This window comes from Anser anser, assembly GCF_964211835.1.
Source record: "Anser anser genome assembly, chromosome: 1".
Classification (NCBI taxonomy): Eukaryota; Metazoa; Chordata; class Aves; order Anseriformes; family Anatidae; genus Anser; species Anser anser.
Window position 1 is genome coordinate 80,649,358 of NC_139720.1, and position 19,605 is coordinate 80,668,962.

The 19,605-nt window shown below is 36.2% G+C and overlaps 1 protein-coding gene across 7 annotated transcripts in view; it reads left to right on the forward strand.

Annotated features, from left to right (window-relative positions):
• Positions 1 to 19,605, forward strand: part of LOC310899749 (uncharacterized protein) — a 201,242-nt gene that overhangs the window by 78,720 nt on the left and 102,917 nt on the right. Inside the window, exon 2 of one of the 7 annotated variants that reach the window (XR_014584622.1) lies at positions 10,805 to 17,111. The exons of the other annotated variants lie outside the window; for them this stretch is intronic. The gene's annotated coding sequence lies outside the window, so the exon portion shown is untranslated. Of the gene's footprint in view, positions 1 to 10,804; positions 17,112 to 19,605 lie in introns of those variants that run through there. 7 annotated transcript variants of the gene reach the window in all.

The window sequence follows — 19,605 nt, forward strand, 5'->3', positions numbered from 1 at the left end:
GATACCACTCTAATTCCATTTTACATTAATAAAATAGAATATTTATAGAGAAGATATGCATGTTAGTTTGTAAATGGATGAGCATTTTCATTGGGTTTTATGTATGCCTTGGGTCGTTATTAAAAGCAAGGAGTTGGTTTTCCCCGTTAAACGTTAGCTTTTGCAACAGCACCACTTTGTGGTTGAATTCCCTAACAGATACTTAAAAGGCAATGACTTCAGGGATATTACATTCAGCACGTTTGTGTTGTCCTCATAGTGGTTTTGAAACACATCAACAAATACACTAGACTGCAATGGAAATATCTTCCAGCCATATGTTTCTCCATTTATGAGAAAGTAGTTTTGAAATAAAGATAAACAAACAAACAAACAAACAAAAAAGGTAGAGGCAGAAGATTAGATCTGAACATTTTGTTTAAATATGAACATCACTTTCATCCAAATTTCCAGTATTTAATATAGAGTCTGATGACAGCTGTAGAAAAGATTTTTTAGAGGTAAGGGTTGTAAATGTTTCATTAAAAATGAAAATGAATCCAAGCATAGTTTTCTGTAATTGGTGAAAATGGTGGTGGGAAAGATTACTGAAAACAAAACAGAGCAAAACAAAACGTTATTTAAATATTACTTTATGAATGCCAAAGGTACCTTCATACCTGACAGAATTGCTGAAACCAAAATGAATTTGGCCTTCCATACACTTGCATCAGTTCTGAAGTTAAGCCATCACGTATGCTTGAGTTGTAGTTTCCTGCATCTCCCGTATACTCTAACACCCAATCTAGACAAATTATAAATATTAAAGAGAAATTCCAAACGAGATGCACAAACTAGGTCAAATTTGATTCTGATACATGTTTCTTGAAAGTTGTCTTCTGCAGTTTTTCTTCTTTCATTAAATAATTATCTTACAAGTTCTTAAAATAACCTGATAAGTTTATAACAATTAATGGGGCAGACCAAAGATATACTGAACAACATGTACCCAGAGCTGCAGGCGTGCCAGGAGGTAAGACAGAAAAAATGTAGGGCAAGAACCACAAGTTAGGATCACACCCTGAAAGTCATTGTTTAGAGATATTCTTGAAAGCAATATTGTTCACGTTGTTAGCTCTTATACGTAGTTCATCTGTAAACCTATTTTCTTGAGTATTACCAAAGGGAGATTAAATTGGTTTCTAAATTAACTACTAATTAACCTCATAAATGACTATTTTATGCCTACTATGTATAACTAACACATTCTCATGTGAAATATTTTACACCAAAAAAAAAAAAAATAACAGTATTCAGGCGAAAATTTAGTGTTTTACAAATAATTATCATTTCAGGATTTCCCTGTTTAATGAAATGGAATCCTATATTTAAATAGAGGTATATACCAAGCAATATATGAGAGGAGACACACACTTATTAATATACAGTTATGTTTTGGCAATAGGCTTATGAATCTTTACAAATCTTCTCTAAAAATGACGTGTTACATCTCTTCTCAGTTTGGCTCATATTTTGGACTTGTAAAATGTTTGTCTTTTTCTGATATTATCTGATTTTTCCAGATACAATCCTTATTAGAGAAATAATTAAGAAACATTGCAGCAGAACAAGTTTAGTTGATGATAGGCACCATTTCTGGAAGCAAACAAACAAAAAAATCTTCTTCTTAACAACAGACATACTTTTAGACTCTACTCATCGGTTATGATTACCAAATTAGTTGAACAGAACTCACATGCCTATCTGCAAAAAAATAAAAAGTAATTTCTTGCTTACATAAGTGCTAAGAACTGGAAAAAAAAAGTCAAATTAAAGCTACATGAAGAAGTTAGGTGGCAGTACATGTTTATGCTGGAACTGGAAAGAAAGCCCTACAATTTTAATGATCACAGATAAGATATTTGGAATCATGGCATCATTCTGTTGCAAGGAAGATCTGTTTTGCACTTAGGCACAGAGGTGCCTAGCCTGAAAGATACATGAAGAACTCTGGTAAGTTATGATATGGGATCCTTTTCTGACCAAGTGCAAGTCTAAGAAGAGCTGGAGGATGACAGAAACAATGATCAAATGTGCAACATAGTTTAAAACATAACATGTGAGGAAAACAGGAAATTGGAGTTGTTTGCCAAATAAAAGAGAACTTGGGAAGTGTTATGACTGAATACTTCAACCTCATATAGAAAGCTTCAAATGGAAGAAGAGACCACCAACTCATATCCTGAATGAGTGGTATGAGAACTGATGAGTTTATGTTGTAAAAAGACATAATCAAGTTAGACACGAGGAAAAAACAGAGAGCACAATCTCCAGAATATATTGCCTGGAGCTGCTGTGATGTCTATCTAGTTGAAGGTCCTTATCAACAGAGTAAAGAAATCCATCAGGTCTTACATGGCTTGAAATGATCCTGCAGAGGGACAAGGGAAGGTCTAGGTGGTCTTTCTCTGACCATTTTTCCCATGACTTTGTGACTTATATCACCTTTGGAAACAAACTCATTCTGGAACCTCATGTCCCCAGTGCTCTGACCTAGCTTTTGAAGAAAACTCTCTAGTGAAATCCTTTGGGAAGTTTCTTTTAGACATCCATATGGCTTGATTTGGGACACAAAAGGACTTTATCACTGAGGAAGTGGTCCATTGCAGACAGCAGAGCTGCTTAATAAAACTCTGATATATACTAAAATTCCCCTAGCAGGGCAGTAAACTTCAGTATTGTTTTTTGTTCCTGTACTGATCCTTCTGTGTTTGTGAGGTCCAGTGAAACTGTAATGTCTGAAGATTCAAAGAGAATGAAGGAAAAGCAGAAGACAAGACAAAGAAAACAAATACTTTTTTTTTAAATTTTATTTCCAAAAATAAAATAAAATAAAATAAAATAAAATAAAATAAATAAAATAAATCTGCCACTAAGTGAAGCAGTTCACAAGTGAAGGGCCTACTAGTTTGCCTGCATGTGAGTTGTGCTTCTTCAGTTCAAGCATGTAACCCATCACTGAAATGGAAGGCGCAGTTCCACACAATATGTCTGATAATAATCCAGCCACAGGGAAATGTGTCTCTGACTTCTGTGTTTACATTCTAAATCTTAGTGTCAAATATAGGTGTTTTATATATATTTTTTTTCATTTTTAGTTTTTTCCTATACAGGAAGAAATAGAAAATAAGACAGAGAAAGGAATGTAACATCATAAAACACTTGAGGAAAATACATAATTCCCAGCCTTGCTCACTCACTTTCAACAGCAATAAAAGTTAGTGTAATGATGGAAATGCAATTCAGCCATAATAGTTTTCTTTATTAATTTCTGTTTAGGGTCTTTATGTTCTACGACTATCTTTGCTACAACAGAAATGTTCTTCATTCAAAGAACAGCAGATGAGGTTTTTTTTTTAATAGGATAAACTGGCTTTTGAAGTCAGTGGGACAATTCTCAGCAGTAACTTGTATACCTTGTAGTTAATATTTGTGGGTTCTGACCTTACAAGTCGCTTTTATTTGAATTAAGACAATGTTATTCAAGTATTTTATCTGATAGATGCTGATGTCCATTTGTCTGAGCTTCAACATTTTGATTCTCTAAAACCTTACTGTGAAAGCACATCTGTTAGAGGATGTGCAGGACAACAAACGTGGTGTGGATCAACTTTCAGGCAGCCTGAAACTTGAAAGTTCCATTTGAACTAATGCAGATGTATAAGCAAGGTGTTTTAAATGGTTCTAGGCCAAAATACTCTCTCTGTCAATCCAGGCCTATCTTTTAAGAAAATAAGATATTTCCTAAACTTAGGCAGTATGTTCATCTGTCTGCATAAATACTTATTCAATATAAAACATTTAATGTATCTTTCTATAGCGTTAAGTTTAAGCTCACCATGATTGCCTGCACTAGTGAACTGTTAGGAAGTCCCTTGCTTGAAATGGTCTTTCTTCAAATGATGCTCTCCCCTGCAGATCCCAGGCAGTGTTTGGCAGATGGTCTGTTCCAGGGGCCATCCCCAATAGGCAGTGTGTATACTGCTGCCCTCTTGAAGAAGTTCTTTAGCACAAATATGGGCTACTCCATGCCTATTGGCATGGATGCCCAGCAATGCTTAGTTTATTAATGTTAGATATGAGTAGGCAGTCGGGGTCTTCCATGAACTGTAGGAGTAGGATCCAAATAAGAATTCATTGACATGAACTATTGCAAGAGTCCTGGTTCAGCAAGTGGCATGAGCACAAGTGGAAACACGCAAGTCCAGAGTCTGCTCTCAAGACCAGATTTGCTCCCTACCTGGACTGCAAGCTGGCAAAGGCAGCTTCTAGCAAGGCCACAGATTTCCTCTTAGAACATGTTCGTCTCCAAGCACCAGAGACTGGAGGCATCATATAGTGCTGAGCCCAGACAAGATATTGGCTGGTGCCCTACATGCAGCATAAGATGCACAAGAGGATGGACTGTAAACTTACAGTCAACAGTCAAGAACACTCCTTAGGAGCTGGTTTTTTTATTATTTATTTATTTTGTTTGTTTGTTTGTTTTGTGTGTGTGTGTGTTTTGTTGTTGTTGTTTTTTCCCACTGATATATTTCTTTCTTTTAACCAAGATTATGGAACAATTGACAGCCTTTTTTTTTTTTTTTTCCCCAAACTCCAACTTTCTCCAGGCAAGGAAAAGGAAAAAAGGCAAAGAAAGCAAGCAGCAAAATCCAAGAGGATTTTAAAATTATAAAAATTATAATTTCTTCTCAATTTGAAGACTTGGTGGAGTGGCATTGCCAGGTTTTTGACCCCAGCTCTCATTAGAGGAAGAAAGGAAAAAGAGGTGGAATGGAAAAATTCAGCATGTTCTTTTCTTTGAATAGTACTATTGACAGTTAAGGCTGATTGTGCTTCAGGCTGTTCATGCCCAAATTTAAGTTTAAATTAATTTCTTAGTTCATAAACTAACTGTAAGTCTGAATTGTGCTAGTCTCTCTCTCTCCAAGGCAGCTAATATCAAATACTGTTCGCTACATGGTTATGGTAAGGCTCTCTTCCCAACTGTTGATGATGTAGATCCATGCCTGTGATTGTATGGAAGATTCCTAATCACTTGTTTTGTTGTCTGTCATGTGTCTCATCCCTGTTGTGTGTGTAGTTGAGCCATTTCTTTATCGAGTATCACAAGGACCAGAATAGCAACTGAGGTTAATGTGCTGCAAGGAAGGAAAAAGAAGCAACCATGTATTGAGCAGAGGACAACAGAGTGTTGTTGCCCCAGCAAGATGGGTGTGGTCACTCTATTGTCCAAGACTGGCAAAGTCTAATGCATGAGTCATACAAGCTTGGTCACACAAGCAACAATAGGAATCATAATAGGGCTTTACAACTGTTACAGGGTCATTACATGTATGTTCTCTCTAATACTCACACAGTTTGATTTTCTTCTCTGCTTTACTGTTTAAATTAATGGATTTTCTCCTTGCTGAGAAGTTCTTTCTGAAGGCAATTGCCCAGTATGTATAACTTTTTTCAACAGTCAACAACATTTGCTAAAGACAAGCTTTATCCCTGTAGGTTTTCATTTTGATATAAAACAAGACCTCATTATGTTGTATAAGTAAATACGTGCGTAGTTCCAATACCTAAACACTTAAAAGTGTTAAGGGTGGGTTTCATCACACTATATATATTATATGCAAGCATCTTGGCTTTCCCTTAATTATCATTCTCTTTGCCTAAGCTGTATGAAGTGAATAAGATCAGTCGTTTATCCTGAGAGCAAATACAACTTTTCTTTTTCTTCTTTTTTTTTTTTTTCTTTTTGGATGGCTAGCTTTTCTGAAATTAGAGATTGTTACTTCAGCAAGGCAGTAGTCAGTGTTGCAGTAAAAATGCAGCTGATAAAAACAAATTTTTCAGCTCTCATCAACCCTAAACAAAGCAAAAATCTAGGAATCACTGATTTACTTATGGAAACATGATTGCAAGGGGGAAAGGCTCAGAATATTAAACAAATAATAATACGTTTAAATTTCTCCATACCAAACTCCATATATAAAGTGTTACTAATGATTAAGCTCTCATGCGCTTTGTGGGAATTAGAGCACTTTCTTCATTATATCTTGATAACTTCCCTGCATCTTCCCTCAACTTTTCTGTCTTCCCCTTCTTTTGTACAAGCCCTCTATTTTCCTCAATGTCTCAGGAAACAAATTGGTGTTCTACTGTATCTAAAAGAACAAATTGCAGTTCTAACAGAGCAAGTGAATAAAATACAAAAAAAAATAAAAAAAAAATGTGAATGTTTCCTAGCTTGTAATGTAGTTCCAAGTCCTCCCCCCACACACTGGCTTTTGTCCTGTGATGTGATACCTAAAGCAAGCTGTAATTGTTTCACTTGGAAAAAAATAACCATGCAACATGCCTTACTCTGCACTGAGAGAAATGCCACGTCATTTTTGTTTCTCAAGTTCTTTAAGGGCAATTTCCATGTTTCAGTGTGCTTTTCCCAGGGATGGCATTCTGAACCTGCTTAATAAAATGAAGAACATTCAAAACTTCTATGGAATTATTGTTAGGTTACTTATTAAAAGGCAGAAGACATGTCCCTACTGTGGAGCTTGATTAGCAACTAACGCGTGTGTCAAAAGTCCTGAATAACTTTATGGGATATACGCAGATAGATGTTGGTGGGTGAGGGGAAGAAAGTGGTGGTGCAGAAAAGAGAAAAGTCATGTTCTCCTCCTAAAAGGGAGATGACTCAAAGACTGAGTTTTGCATTAAGGTGTCTGTACTTACTAAGAAGTTGTAACACTGCACATGAACAGATGTTTCAGCCCAGATATCTGATGGAGTTGTATGATCTGTGTGTAATCAGGATGTCTGTATCAGACATTCTATGCTTATGAATTTGAAGTTGAACAGAACTTGAGCCTTGGGCTAAAATCTCCTATGGTGATGGTGTTTGTTGTTGTTGTTTGTTTGTTTGTTTGTTTGTTTGTTTTTCTGGTCTCCCATTGCAACTGTTGTTCAGTGCACAGGCTGCTATTGCTGACTCCTATTTATAGACAATTTCACCTTCTCATGCTCTGCGTGTGTGGGACTGTGTGCATAGTACATGTTCAGTGGTCCCAACTAACTGCTTAACACATCACTTATCCTTTCATAAGATGAATACTGTTTTGTTTTGTGTTTTGTTTTTTTTTTTTGTCTAAAAAAGTAAAGTGCAGTGATAAAGTGCATGGTGGATGAGGCAAACAAGAAGAGGAATGAAGGGGATAGACAGCTGAAGAAATAAATATTACTCAAAAGCACAAGAATATCTGCAGCTAGAGAAATTCAGAGAAACAGATAATGCTTTGTGCAAACTGCTGAATGTTCAAAATCTTGTCAACATGCAGAGGAAGGTGATATGACATGACTTTGCCTTTTCTACAGGGGTCTGAGGCACAATTCTTTTTAAAATTATTTCACACTACCACCTACTCAGGTCAGTTGTTAAGAGCTACAATTGAGTAGTCATCCTCTATACTAAAAAATGCACCTAGATTCCAGCTCTGGCATGAAATATATTCCTTGGACAGTAGTCCAAGATTATCATGGAACAGTTGCTTCTGGATTTGAACGTTTCAAAAATCTTGAAAGAGATGTTAATTTTGTCATTGCATTTTTAGAAAATTGAGAAAATACTTTTCTTTCTGTGGAAAAAATAATCCCGTTTTATTAATATTTTTTACTTCTGAAATCTTTGGTAAAAAGGTTATTTTACACTTGAAACGTTTGTACATGAAAGGATTCAGTTCTCAAAGACCACTTAGAAAACAAGTTAGCAGTGAAATCAGTCTGAATCATATATAATATATGATCATATAAGTATTTTAAGGTAAAGAATTGGAAAACTTAAATGAGGATGGCATGTAACTTCAACACTTACCTATTAATTCATTTATAAATTGAAAGAACTGATTAATTGATTATTAGATTTCCACCCTGCCTATACAAGAATGTTAACTTCCTTTGATCACTCTGTTCTGGTGTAATGCAGTATAAATGATGTGCAAAATCTGACCCTGAATATTTTATTAATAACTTCTACCAAAGCAGAGTTGAGGACCACTGACATATTTTGATGTTTTTGACCTTGTCTCCTTGTAACTGAGAAAAATTATATAGACACTCAGATCTAAGATTTAAACAAAATGTCCAGGACTTCCCAAGCACACAGTGGCACACCTTAAGCAGTGGATGTCTTGTATTATGGATAGATATGACTGAGACAACACAGCCAGAAAGTATTCAGCAATCACAGGACAACATCTGAAAGTAGGCACAAATTGACCATCTTTGTTTTACTGCAAAGAGCCCCAAAGATCAATTTTTCTGCAACTCCCCTGTGCCTGCAAGCACAAGACAGGCAAGACTAACAATTGGTATTAGGATTTAACATAACAGAAGTAGAAGTGGAAGAGCACACTTCAGGCCCCAGGGAAGTGGATAAACATTACAATCTCATGCTGGTGAATGGTTGTTTTTCTAAGAAATGTCCTTACTTGTGGTCTGGGTTGTCAGACTAAAAATGTGAAGCAAAAAGGTCTTTTCATTCCACTAGATATGAATACAAAACTCTTTCAGCTTTATGCTCATTGAGTAAATGAACTGACCTTTAACTACCTTGTGACCAGCAGAGAGGTAAAGCAGTCCCCCTTTATCAGGTTTCAGGCAGTCCAGAAGCTCTCTTTATGCTCCAAAGTTAGTGCCAAATTGTTTAATGCACACTGAGAATAAAATTATTTTACATTCAACTGAGTGCAAAATGGAAGAAACTGGTGAATATAGGGCACTTTTTTGCTCATATTTTATTTTTTCTTCATTAGCACATTTTAGCACATTTATATAGAAGTGGGCACAATGCAAAGTGGACTCCTGCATTTGACTACTTGTTTAAGTTTCTGTGGAAAGCATTGTGGTTTTTCTTAGGAAGAAAGATATAATTTTCCTCAAACTAATTTGCTTATTCACTTGTGGGGGGAGGGGGGGGTGGGGAAGGAGGAGGAAATAAAAAGCTTCTCTTGGAATCTAATATAAACACTAAAATATTTTTTCAAGTAAATTGTTTGTTTTGAGGGCAGCTTCACACTAATCAGGCTCTCTCTTTCTTCTGTAACATTCCTGGAAACTGTAATTCAGGTATCTCATAAAAGTAGTTTTTGACGCAGGCCATCTCATTTAATGATGGATTGCATTTAACCCGAAGGTAAAAAGAATGTCAATCACACACATCAGAGCACAAAAGTGTATCTCAGGAGACAACATTCAATCAAGATTTCAAAAGAGTGGTGACAGGAGATCATGAGTAAAGAGAGATTGTGTTTAACAAAGCTGAAAAGAAATATGCTCATTTTCAGAAACTGAAATCATTTGCTCAGGAAAGTTTTTGTTTGGTCAGAAAGTTAAATGACAAATATATAAATGAAAAAATGATATATTGGCTTTATCTCTCTATATAGGACAAACATTTTTTGTTATATTAACACATAATTTTTCCTTTTAGCAGTCCTTAAAGCATTAAAAAATGTTGTTGATGAGCTTTTAGTTTCTAATTATGTGCACGAGAAGTGTTTTTGTCATTTTGTAAACATGTAAGACAAATCTTATTAATAACACCATTATAAAACATTATATTCTGTTAAAATATTACTAGTAGTACTTATGATGCATTTCTCCATATATATTTATTTTTATCCCCTTTTAGGATCACTTCCAAAATTGAGGAAATGTTTTACACAAAGTATTTTGCAATTTCTGACTAGCTTCATTGTACCCACAAGCTAAATTTTAGCATTTTGCTGTTTTCTGGTGTGTTTTTTGTTTGTTTGTTTGTTTGCCTTTGCCTAAATCTTAATGTCTTATTTTTTCCCCTCCTCTTAGCTTACAGACCTTTGCATTGCATTGCATTGCATTACATTGTAGTGCATTCCCTTCCGTTCCCTTCCCTTCCCTTCCCTTCCCTTCCATTCCATTCCATTCCATTCCATTCCATTCCATTCCATTCCATTCCATTCCATTCCATTCCATTCCATTCCATTCCATTCCATTCCTTTAAGCCTTTAAAACAACAAAACCTCAAGCAAGTTCTTGGAGACATTAGAAGACGTTTTAGAAAGGTCTTAAACTCTATTAGTTCAACAACACATTTAAGCAGCTGTTCCTTTCATTTGGTCAAAACACAGGAATTTATAATGTTAAAATTCGCAGCTCTCTTATTTTGTGTGTTCTTTATCAAAAAAAAAAAAAAAAAATACCCAACCTTTTCTCTTCTTTAAAGGCATTGGGATTTTTTCTTACAGAAAAACACCAAATTGCTTCATGGGAAGAGCACAGGATTAAGGAGGCTTTGTTGATTTAAGAAAAGGCATATTAATTTATTGCAGGTGAAGACAGAGTCTTTATCATCTTTGCTTTTGCAACATGCTTGCCTCTGAGCTTGTTCGCACTGTTATTTTAACAGCTTCTGTCTTTGTTTTTAGTGGTGGTAAGTACAGCATATATATCACCTAGTGGTTTTCAAAGGTTCATTTCCATTTCTATTACATCTTTCCATGATGAAGAACTAAGTCTTGTGTGGTCCTTGACATGCATTTATGTATTTCAAAACATTCATCTTTCTACACAGGACTGTATACATACAGTTCTGTCTGTCTGTCTGTCTTTTGCTACTAAAGCAAATACATATTTAGTTATTAAAACTAACCATGTTTAATTCTATCTAACTAGTATTTTTATTCCTCACTCTTCCTCTCACCCAGTAACAACTTTACTTCTTTAATCAATATAGGTATGGAATGCAAGAATTCCAATTTTAAAAGTGAAGATGTGAGTGAAATAAGCTGAAGTATATTATTCTGTGGTCAACTTAAAACTAGAGCTGTGAGGAGCTGGGAAGAACAAAGAAAGGAAGTAATACTGAGTGGACAGATTTCTACTACCAGTGAGGACAGTGCCAAAGCTCTGGAAATCTTCCCATAGGTTTTCTGTGGAACCTCAGAACTGCACTCAATACCAGAGACAAGTATAATCTGGCTACTGAGTGAAACAAAAGAAATAAAATGCCAGCACAGGCTGGAAGCTGGCAGGAGTCCTGTTCATTTACTACTGCTTCAACTCATTCACAGCTTTCTTTCGCAGGTTTGATTCTGAAAGAAAATTGCACTGTTGTTGACACAAGGATGCAACTGAAGTGGGCAAATGGTTTGTGTATCACCACTCCAGCTGGTCAGTTTCTCATATACAAACTGCAAGCCCTGTCCTCCAGGGAGGTCATTTCATTCAGCTGATGCTCTGGCCATGGAAAGGTTTCTCATTGGGATCAAGGTGCAAATTGTGATCAAATCCATTTAAACCAGTGGGTTTGTAGTAGTGAAAAAGTAGCATGCATAATGTCACACTTGAGAGCTTTAAGGGCGGTATTCAGTCTCTTACAGAATCATCTCCCATGGTAGCCAAAACCAAACTAAAATTAAAAGCCAGGATAGCTCCAAAACAGTCTTGTGGAGAGACCTCAGACCTCTCTGAAGAGACTTTGAGATTCCTAGAATGGCCTAAGGTTAAAGACAGTGTAGAAACAAAGAAAATTTATGGGAGATGGACTCCATGGAGTTTCTCCATGAATGCTGTACGGAGCCAGGAGATTCTAGCTAACTTGCTCCACTCACTCGTAAAGAAGTTGAAAAAACACTTCGCTTTGAAGAAGCAAATGTCCTAGACCCTCATCTGTGAGGTTCCTTATCTTGAGAATGCTTTATGTTAGAGGGGTAAGTCTCCAATGGTTTTTCAGAGCTGTTATCCTTATGAAGAAGGATAAGCCAAGTTAACCATTAGGGAAGATCTCTTTCTTTCCAAAGACTGCTAATTGACGTGATTTTGTCTATTTATTATTATTATTACTTGATCACAAATTATGCCCAAGGAATGTCTGACAAAAGACACTCCAAGGTTGCTGCTGGTTGGCCTGTTGTGCACATATCTGTTCCCAAGTTTTGATACGTGTTCTTCTGCTTACTTTTTCCTGTGTGTAAAGTAAGCTTGGATTCCCTTTGACTAAAATATATAAAATATTAATAGACTTAAATATAATCAATAAGCAAAGTTACATATTAAAGTATATTAATAATATGTTTATATTGTGTTTATGCTACTTATATATTTTTATTATATTTATTTAAAATAAATGCACTCATTACTATTTATTTCTTGCATATATATACATGTTTATACACACGTATTATATATATGTATTATTTCTCTTTCTGTGAAGATAAGTGATTGGAGAAATCTAGCTGTGTTAATTAACCTCAATATCCAACTGAAAGAGAGAAAGCACACCATAAACAGTTCACACCAGATCCTAAGTCAGTCTCAAATGACTGTCCATTTACTATCCTGATTTACATCACTGGCTGATCTCCTTTACTGTATCTCCAAATAAAAAAAAAAAAAAAATTAAATTAAATTAAAATAAAATAAAAAATCCTCCAAATATCTTTTCCCTCCAAAGGGGGAAAACTAGGTGTTGCCATGTAAACTCTAAAGGAGAGAGATGGATTAAAAGACAACAAAAACAAACAAACAAAATCCACCTGAAAAAAAATAATGCAATTTTCCTGGATTTCACCACTGTTTTAAGAGAGGTAATAAAAATGTTGTGAGTTCTGTGAATATATGAGTTATGTGAATGTGTGTATATGACGTGTGTTTTTCAATGAGATTTAGAAATGTCGATTTTTTATATATCACTTGAAAACAGTTCTTCTGGGCTATATTGTATCTTCACCCAGTGGAGAATCAGGTTTTGCTTTCACAATGTAAAAATAAATAAAATAATAGTAATAATAGGAAGATCTGAGAGAAAAATAACCAATTAGGACTCTAAAGACCCTGTTCTCTAGCACAGTATCTCTACAAGGGACTTAGCAGACCAGGATTCAAGGACTGGAAACTGGGAACTAAACAAGAATTTTGTGTTTCTTCATTTTGTATAAATAACCCCTGCCTTTAAAATGTACATCTAATATGGTATCAAAGCTTCAGGGTACTTAATGCTTCCTCTCTGCAAACTGAAAATAAGCACTGTATGTCACAATGTATATGCGGGCCTCTGGGAGTCTTTAAACTGTTACTATTTATATAAGATTAGGATTATTAGTCCTGTTTTTTTAGAAGACTTCTACCTATCCAATAATTTCTCAACAATGTGAAGTTTCTGTGAACTTCCCATTGCTATTGAGTTGTGATATCTTGTATTTTCTCAAATCTGTGATGTTCTGGCAGAAAGACTGCTGAAACTACCTAATGAAACAGGTGTTGTTTCTGTATGTATGCCAGAAACCTTGATCCCAGGACTGTATACTCTGCTTTCAAACAGGAGTTCTTTAGAATGCCATGGCCAAATGTCAAGATGCAACAAACAGTTTCAGTTTGTATAGTAAAAACAACAGTTTACTTGTGACCATCATGAAGGCTATAAAAGAATGCAATCAAAACAATGCAAAATATGCAATATAGCCCACAGCCTGTCAGTTAGAGCAGGCTCCTGGAGTGTGGGAAATGACTAGATTTCAGATCAAGGTCTCTTATTTTTCAGTTGTGCATCCTAAACTGAAGCTAGAGTAACAAGGCTCATCTTAATTGCACAAAATCTGAACTTCTACCAAGTTTGTCTGCTTGTTTGTTTACTTTTTACACTAATGTCTAGGGATGGAAAAATCATTTCCTGCCTAAATTAGTTTTAAAAAGAAAGATCTAAATGAAATATGGTTAAGGCTTTTCTCTCTTCTGTAATTACTGATCTTGCAGCGCTGTCAAAGAAAAACATTTAAAACCTCTTCTCACACCTCATCCAAATCACACCTCAACCAAATTGTGAACTGAGTTAAAAAAGGTGTTAAAAATGTTTTTAAAATGTTTTAAAAGGTTTAAAAAAAAGTGTTTGTTTGTTTGTTTGTTTCCTCCTTGACTTATAATCCTTTAGGCTTCTTTTTTTTTTTTTAAATTTTATTATGTTGATTTTGTTTCTTTTCTTTGCACCCTTCCATCTTAATATCTCTGTGAAGGACAATGGCTATTCCCCCTTTTTTTTTCTGGAAAAAGTATAAAATATTTTTGCACACTTGCAAGGAGATGTTTCTTTTGTGCTTTCTTTCCATTTGCTTCCTCCCCTCCTCCCACATTGTTTTCAAATTTTAAAATAAATGGAAAATATTTGAGGTCCAAAGAAGTCAAGACACAGACCAATATCTGGCTGTTTAAAAAAAAAAAAAAAGTCATACAAACTAGATTACATTTCAGGAACAATCAATTATTGGGAGTTTAACCTCATAAAATTCACAATATAATCTGAAAATATATCTTTAACTAACTTTGTTCTTCTGAGGGCTTAAATTGCAATCAGTCAGGCCTTAAAATGGCCTGTCCTTTTATGTCCATTAAACTACATGATTGGTTAGCTGGATATCTAAATATATGATCACACAATCAGAGAATATCCCAGGTTGGAATGGACCCACCAGGATCATTGAGTCCAACTCTTGCCTCCACACAGGACCACCCAAAAATCATACCCTAAGTCTGGGAGCGTTGTCTAAATGTTTCTTGAACTCCATCAAGCTTGATGCTGTGACCACTGCCCTAAGGAGCCTGCTCCAGTGCCTGACCACCGTCTCAGTGAAGAACCTTCTTCTAAGTAATAAAAGTCTGGAAATGCCCTTATGTACAGTGATAACCTGTTTCAGAAAGTCTTTCAAAACAAGTTGTACCCAGACAAAACTTCTGATGCTATCCATTGGGACAGCTTGAATGTGGATTCTTCCATATTCATGAAAGCCTTTGCAGGGTTAGTTCCTTAGATACCTACAAATCAGATGCTGCACTGTCGATTAGTTATGTGATTATGCTTTCAGTCTTCATACACTTAACACCATCCAGTTTTTGAAAAAATGTGGCATTAAAATTCCCCATGCATGATTGCCTTGTTGCTGTTCGGGAATCAGACATGAGAATTTTTCATTGTGCATTAACATGTAGAAGACGAGGGTTTCCATGGCATTTTTTCTATAGGGCTGAGAAATGGGATAAAAGAATGAAGGTTGAAGCTATAATTCCACAGCCAGAGAGGGAGTGGGGGGCCAGCCTAGGGATGACATGTTTAATGCAAGACATTCTTCTCGGTGGAAAGACTTTAGCATACATTCCAGAAGGACTCAGACTGACATTGTGACTTGAAAATACCACAGTCCCTTGCACTTTGAGAGGGTACTTAAATTGACACATTGGCTCCCTTCCAGGAATATTACAGCATATTAGTAGAAAGGAAAGGCTTTCCTTTCTAAGAAGTCATTGTAATTTTGTAATTCAAGATGTAGCCAAAAATGGGCACAAATTTGCACAGTATAGCTTCTGTCCTTTGTGACTCAGTTTTTCATGTTATATTCAAATAGTGGAACAGGCTGCTGTCAGAACATGCTGGACTTTTTATGCAAGTCTCCATATTTGACTTATTATAACATCTTGGGCTCGAGAAAATACTGGCTTGCAAGCCACTGCCAACTAAGTCTCTTGTTGCTGGCACATCCTGATCCCCACCCCTCCTCCACCCAGGAGTAGGGAAAACCTGCAGGTATATACCTACCTCCTCATATCTTTGCTGCTGCCACCACATTCTCATCATTAATTCCTGTCAACATGTGAGGTGATCTGAGGGAGTCCATAAATTCATGCTTCAGTGATTTCCTCTGCTTTATAATTAGACTTCCATTCATTATATAAATCAAATACATACATAGTCTGCTGGATCAGAAGCAGTAAAGCTGGTACAGGAAAAGCTTACATCTGTCTCTCACAAGCTCATACAGAATTCTGTTCATCTGAGCATGGTCAGACACCAGGATCCAGCAAAGGGGAGGCAACCATTAGTTGTTTGTGTGGGGAACATCTCCAACATTTTGACTCATAAGTCTTTCAGACATGTTACTGGTATGATTCTTTCCATGTGTGAAATGCTTCCACTGAGCTACTGATAGTTTAAATACTAAGATAGTAAAAGATACAGTCACCTTGGTTTAGCTGTAGGAATTACTTTTCAAAATGGGGGTAAGTGGAAGGGGCAATATTTATCTTCTGGTACAAAACCCGCTTCGTAAAGAGGTGGCAATACATCAGAGAAAGAAAATAACAGGGGGTTCTTGTATGCATTAAGAGATGTGCATGTATATTTAGTTAATACAAATGTTTAAACAGATGCAAGAATATTATAAATAATACATTTTTTATTTCTGAGAGTATTTGTAGAAACCTAACATTTTACTTAGACTCCAGTCATATTTGAATATCCCTAGTCTATTGAACAGTGTCCACTTATTCCATGGAAAAGTAGTTCAATTGCTCTAAACAGAAAACCATCTCAACATCATTTTAATGGGACTCCGTAGTCCCCACTGACTCTGCATTCTGCATTTCCACAGCTGTAGATGGTAATAGGATTTGGTTAGCAGAATATTCTGGGTTTGCTAACATGGCCCAAGAAGTGACAAAATTACAGAGACACTTCACACCTCATGACCATCAGATAATTAGACCACCAGATAATTAGTAATAATTGGAGAATTATAATATTATAATTATAATTATTATAATTATAATTGGAGAATTATAATAACAGAAAAAAAGCCACTGCCAAACCCCTTGGGGTATTGTAGAGTCTAGTTAAATACAAACTAAAAGACAGTTAAAAACACTTCGTAACAAGCTTTTAAATCAAGCAGATAGAAGTAATTATTTAAAAATCAGGGAGGGAGAAGAGTGATAAAACTAAAGGGAAACATTGGCACAAGAACAAATGGGTAAAACCTAAGAAGAAATACATCTAGGCTGGAAACTTGATAAGCATTCCTAAATTTTCAATGACAGACATTATTGCAAAGGTCTTTCAGCAGGAGCAAAGGGGAAGTGAGGCAATAATACAAGCTGTTTTTAAATACCATGGTTTTATTACAAAGCTTATAAGATGTTCCCCGAGAATGCAGTTGTTAGGGCTTGAAGAAGAAGAGAAAGAGAAAGAGAAAGAGAAAGAGAAAGAGAAAGAGAAAGAGAAAGAGAGAGAGAGAGAGAGAGAGAGAGAGAGAGAGAGAGAGAGAGAAAGAGAAAGAGAAGAAAGAGAGAGAGAGAGAGAGAGAGAGAGAGAGAGAGAGAGAGAGAAAGAGAGAGAGAGAGGAGAAAGAGAGAGAGAAGAGAGAGAAGAGAGAGAGAGAGAGAAAGAGAAAGAGAGAGAGAGGAAAGGGAAAGGGAAAGGGAAAGGGAAAGGGAAAGGGAAAGGGAAAGGGAAAGGGAAAGGGAAAGGGAAAGGGAAAGGGAAAGGAAAGGGAAAGGGAAAGGGAAAGGGAAAAAGGAAAGGGAAAAGGGAAAGGGAAAAGGGAAAAAAAAGAGGAAGAGGAAGAGGGAGAGGGAGAGGGAGAGGGAGAGGGAGAGGGAGAGGAAGAAGAACAAGAACAAGAACAAGAACAAGAAAGAAAATAAAAAGAAAGGAAAAGAAAAAGAAAAAGAAAAAAAAGAAAAAGAAAAAGAAAAAGAAAAAGAGAAAAAGAAAAAGAAAAAGAAAAAAAGAAAAAGAAAAAGTCCAAAAGTTAGCTGTCAAGACGTTATTTTTTTTGTTTTGTTTTGTTTTTTTCTTGTAGAATGGATCATTAGTGCCAGCAGCGGGCTACAGGCAGGCATAATTGTTACTGGAAGAACAGCTCAGTTAAGAGAACCAAGTGCCTTGGCAATTGTCATTGCATCTTGGCCCAGCATATAAGACACTGTTCATCTCTAGGAAGGCTGAGCCTCCTGAACTGAGTCCTGGTGAAGCTCAAGAGGACCACCTTGCCTGTCAAGCATTGTCTTTCTCTTTACTTGGCTCTAATATTGTAAATCTATGTATTTTGATTTAATGGCTGTTCTGTGCATTTCACTTCCTTCCTACATAGCTCTCCAGAGCTGTTCTTTTCATCTCCTTCATCTGAGCCATTTTATCTCTGTTAAAGGTCTCCTCTAAGACACTCTTTTATTAATATTGCTTAGTCTGCTAATTGCCCCAGAGGACCATCTATCTTATTCTGTTGGTGTTCAATTAGTCTGAATCTTGGGAACACTTTTTTTTTTTTCCACATAATACCCCTCTTCCTTTCTCCTTCTGCTCCCTCCTCTTTTCTTCCCCTCCACTCCATACCATCCTTCAGGAAGCAATATATTGTGCCCTCCACTTAACGTCTCTGGCTTCTAGCCAATTTTGAAATCTAAATCCCTGTTAGGGTTGCTGACACAAATGATAAAATAGACCTTAAAATGGGAATGGGGTGTAAGGAACTAATGAAATACTCTGTAAACACTGCAAAGCTGTAATGAAAATGACATACCATTGAGCTAGTGGCTTGTTGAACATACTGACCAAACAATGGTGCAATCCTGATGTTGAGCCATAGGGTGGAATTCCTCTTGGCTTGTATGAGTATCACTTATCTCCATCTGAGGGAAGCTTTTGGCTGGCAACATTGCTGTACCCTCTGGGCATGTATTGGGCTTTGATTTTTCCATTAACCTTCCCACTTGCCATATAACAGTCAAAGTTCTTCTGGAGATGTAAAAATCCATTTAGGTGAGGGCCAGGGTGGAAGGATGGAGAGACAGAATAGTGTATTGGAGATACACTTGGTTACTCCCTATAAAATGCATTTTAATGGAGAGTGTGTATGTCCTTCAAAACACAATAAAAACAGTTCTAAAAAACCTAGTTTGCATTTTCTGCTTTTAATTTTGCTATGCATGCTGTTCTCTGAGTTACTACTAGATCTCTTTTTTTCCCCCCCCCCCCCCCCCCCCCCACAGGGAGCAATTTTTTCGAAAATATAGACCAGTGAACTAATTTTATAGATCTAAACCTCACAACAAAATCAAATCTTGGTTTCCTGTGGCAGTTCAAGTCACTCTGCTGCTCTGAATAAACCCAATCAGATGTTGATATCAGACACTGACTGAATGTGATGACTAGAGTCTCCTTGTAATTTAATCCTTATTGCTTGCTGGTCTGTGTATTGTGGGAAAGAAAATGGATCCACCTGAGCTATTATACCATTTCCCCATGGACATGTGGAGCATAGTATAGGAAAAGCTTTGCTTCTCTTTCCCTAGTATGCTCGTAAGGAAGTATATATAGCTCAGTATGGAGAGTAGTCAGTGATGTGCTGAGTCCTTTTCCCACCACACCTGATGGAGACATGGGAGCAGATTATTACTAAAAAAACAGAACCTGTTCTTGGTCTGCTACAATAACATCCCAGCTTGCATCAGGACATGGGCAGAGCAAGAACTGAATCCTCAAAACCTGGAATGAGAAAATCTTATTAAATAAAAAGTAGTATACTGAAAGGTGTACAAAATTGACTTTGTAGTATAATTGCTGGTGCTTTTCTACAGGTTGCTTCATATTTTTCTTTGTATGTGTATCTATATATATTTAAATTGACATTTTCACCAATTTCTGTCAACCTTAAGAAAAAAAAAAAACAAAAACAAGCAAACAAACAAACAAAAAAAACAACCAGCAGTTTA